Here is a 4,004-nt window from a genome sequence, read left to right on the forward strand (position 1 = left end):
ATTTTTTTCGTGAAATCTTAGCGCGCCATAAGCAATGTCGCACATTTATCATGTGCAGTATGAATTGCGAAATTGGATGTAATTATTAGTACAAACTTATCGTGAAATGATTTATAATGAGAATAAATGAATACAAAAGATGATCGGTCATCGCGATTAAAATTTCCGGCTGACGAACATGCGAGTTTTCTTTCGGCGTGTGACATCGCGCACGTAATCTTACCGCACAGTTAACTCGTGTCACGTTGTTAGTTTCGGATTAAAAACTATACGCCGGTCACCGTAAAAAAGTAGGACATGTCCGGTCCCGCCCTTCGAGGCATTACCTGATCCATCCGAAGGACAAAGGGGAGAGATAGATAGAAAAAAAGGAGAAACGAAAAAATGCACACGAAATTACGCGAAAGAGAAAAAGAGATCGTACGGGCTTCGCATGACGTGATTTCGCGCCATCGATTGTGCGATGGAATTGACATTACGAATGCAGAATTTTTCTGCAGCAGACGGCGATAGATTTTTTATGACTTCCGCCGAGAGCTGTGAATTTTTTTACTCGAAGCGATAGAAGCTGATCTGTTATTTAAATTCCGCGTGATTATAATATCGACAAAGAAGTATATATTTACTCGGGGATTTTCAGTTTGATTGCCGGCCTGATGATGTCGGAAACTTTTGCATTTTTACAATACCCAATTTAGCTCGATTCGTTCCAAGTTAGTTCCGGTAACAGTTAGAGCTACTAGGTACGTGTTTGTAAAGCGTTGATGTTGTAAACAACCATCAATGCAGCTAGCTCTCGGAACGCTTAACGTGCTCCGGGCCGTTTAGAACGTAAGCGAGGACTCTACCACTTACGTAACTGGATAGATGGAGAAATTTCCTCTCTATTTGTTATCTACTCCGACCATTAGCTTTTTGTAAATACACTAAAATGTGTGTACACGACATTATACAGCTTCCTATTTTAGTCCCAATATTGCGCGAGGCATTACATACGTAAGCGTATCTACGGAACGGATTGTTTCTCTCTTTCGTAATAATTTTCAGATAAAAGAAAAATATAATAATTTGTTCGGTCGAAAAAATTGAAAAGACGGTCGCGTCTGTCAAATTCTCGAGCCGTTCGAAGCGACTGACGTGCACGTTCGTGAAATTGCAGATTGGTGGTACGCAGGAATTGTTTCGACACATCGCGAACTGTGATTCCACGCGAATTACTCCCGGTTGAGCGATACTCTCTCCCGTAGCACATCACAGATGTATTGCGGAGTCCAACAGGATACGCGTTCTCCGATCGACCGTGAATGACCATCGCTACTTGAAGCGATATTCCGAAATGCTAGGCGCTACCGCGGAGTAGATTCTGTTTCGACGATGGCAGCGTTTCGCGCGAGCGAGTCGTAAGTGCGATTCCAGCGTAGTATCTACAGGAAGTAGATAATCGTATGATTCAACCGTTTAAGCAATGAAGGAAAATAGAGGGGACGAACAGTCGTGCTAGCCTCTGACTGCGGGACTCTTCTACTTCGCGACGTCAATCGCGAGTGTCAATAAAAGGGAGAGCTGTGATTTTTTTGACTAAACTGGTTTCAGTGAAGCTGCATGAAGAAAAATAGACGGAGTTCGGCGAAGGAGAGAGAGAGAAAATAGAACGGCGGGAAGAAATAAAAGGAGAAAATTCAAAGTGCGGAGTCACTTATAGTGCCGTTGTACAAGGAAGTAAGTATATCAATAGCAATCGATCGATAATTATCATGCTTGTACGCGCAGTTTATTAGCGCGTTTGCGTACCCCCCTGTGCGAATCGATAACACTGATTTACATATTTTCCGATAACACCACATACTTCAACGTGCCATTAGATGTGTAATCGCATGTAATTATCCTGCGTGCGTGTAACGAGCTCGAGGGACCGTTTCCTGATCGTTTCAATGCTTTTAATTTGTACTCGATTTAAGGTTGCATTTCGACACATTAATTTTATCCGCCGAGCGATTATTCGTCAGTGCATTGATTTGATGGGAACTGAGTACGTACTTCGTGTTAATTACATTCGTAGAGGGATTTATTATCGTTTCTTATTCGTTAGCTTCATGTATTTCTCGTGTATAATATGAGAAACTTCGTTAATACCTAACTTAAATGTATAAGTATTTTCATTGTATTCTGATTGTGCGTAACGTATTGTCTTATTATAATTCAACCGTTCTGAAAACTTCGTTTCTGGCAATAAATGAAAAGCAACAAATGAAAAGGACAATTTTGAAAAATTTAAAAATTTAGCTAGATATGTACATATTTAAAATTAATTTTGTTAGACCAACAAAATAATTATATAGGAAATTTGAGCGTGATGAGCAATGCTGTAAACAATTTTAATTATCTAGCAACCAGCTCAAGCATTCTGCATAATTACTTTAATAGTTCAACAAAATTATTTTTAGACTTCTACGTAGCTAAATTTTTAAATACTTCGATAAAACCGTTTTTTTCTGTGTAGGATCTCTGTCCCTATTAGTCTTTGAAAATAATGAATTAATTATTAAATATTTTATTAACTTTAATTTTGTCCGTTTGAAATTAATATTTTTTAATATTTCTTTTTCTTATAATATTTTTTAATCTAAAGATGTTAATATTTTCTACTGTTTTTTTATAAAAACAAAAAAAAGATTGTTATCCCTATTAGTGTGCCTCTGTAAAGGGCGATGGCTCTATTAACGTGACCCTAATTTATGTGCCTATCCGCAAATTTGACTCAATTACTAAAACAGATAATAGATATAAACTAATTGTTCAAGTTAATATTACATAAATCATTATTTTAACTTTTGTACTTGCAATTTCAATGTACTCATAACGCAACGCTATTACTTTTTGTATTTTAATGTTATCTTTTATATTGTATACACTTTAATAATTTAACTTGATAAAAAATACTTTATTGTATTTATTTGTGTTTTTTTACTGCTTATTTAAGTAAAAGCACACAATAGTGACAGACACAGTAATAGGAATAGTAACTCTAGCATTGTTGGTGCCTTTTGTATAATCACGTTCTTTTGCATACTCATTGTAGAATTTCATCGCGAGACACAGTTAATTAAATTAAATTAAATTTAAAATGTGACATTTAAATTTAAAATGTGTTTTATTACGCTGCTTATGTATCTGTTGCTTTATGCAAACAGTAAACAGCATGTTGTAAACAGTTATAAAATTATAGAAAATTCTGTTGAATATAATTCCAATATAATTCGAAATGTAATTAGTAATCACATATAATTATTATATATTAAATATAATTTCGATCGTTATTCTATTTATGCGCTTTATTTGGAATGAATTACATATATGAGGGGGATACAAATTGATCAATTGATCAATTGATTCAATTCATCATATTTTATCGTAAGGCGTAACTATTGTGAAGACAATGTTTACTTTGATTACTCTCGCTTATATTGCTAATAACAGCAAAATATTCGATCCTTGGTAGTTATGGGATATAAAATGCGATGCAATTGCAATTTTACAATATCCCATCTGTTAAAATAAGTTCACGCCTCGGCAGACCCGGTTTTATCGCTCATCCTGATTTTCATTACATTCCTCCTTCTCGTGAAAACATTTTAGTGCGGAAACTAAGACGAGATATCCCGTATAATATCTCGTGATTTGCATTTTCACGCTTGTGGTCGTCTCCACATTAGAGGAGAAACACTTTTCTATCTGCGTTAATAACTGAGATTTGTGAGAGCCATTCGTTTCAGTGGTACAGAAGCGTATAATAACACCGACGGATATCGTGAACAGATTGAATTTATTCATTGCGTATAACCGTATTGCGCAATTGTTTCTTTATACGCCTGATAGAGTGGATACACCGGCGGAATAGTAGTCGGCTAAACTAAATACGCTAAAGTAAAAATGAATATCGCTCGATTGAGCGATAAATTTCAAGCCGATCAATTATATCTTTTCACAAATATCAACGCTACAAT

The 4,004-nt window shown here is 35.8% G+C and overlaps 1 protein-coding gene across 1 annotated transcript in view; it reads left to right on the plus strand.

Moving 5' to 3' along the window:
* The first annotated feature begins 1,279 nt into the window (after positions 1–1,279).
* Positions 1,280–4,004, plus strand: part of LOC108751810 (immunoglobulin superfamily member 10) — a 184,364-nt gene continuing 181,639 nt past the window's right edge. Inside the window, exon 1 of the mRNA XM_018492226.1 lies at positions 1,280–1,719. The gene's annotated coding sequence lies outside the window, so the exon portion shown is untranslated. The remainder of the gene's footprint in view (positions 1,720–4,004) is intronic.

This window comes from Trachymyrmex septentrionalis, unplaced genomic scaffold (assembly GCF_001594115.1).
Source record: "Trachymyrmex septentrionalis isolate Tsep2-gDNA-1 unplaced genomic scaffold, Tsep1.0 scaffold52, whole genome shotgun sequence".
Lineage (NCBI taxonomy): Eukaryota > Metazoa > Arthropoda > Insecta > Hymenoptera > Formicidae > Trachymyrmex > Trachymyrmex septentrionalis.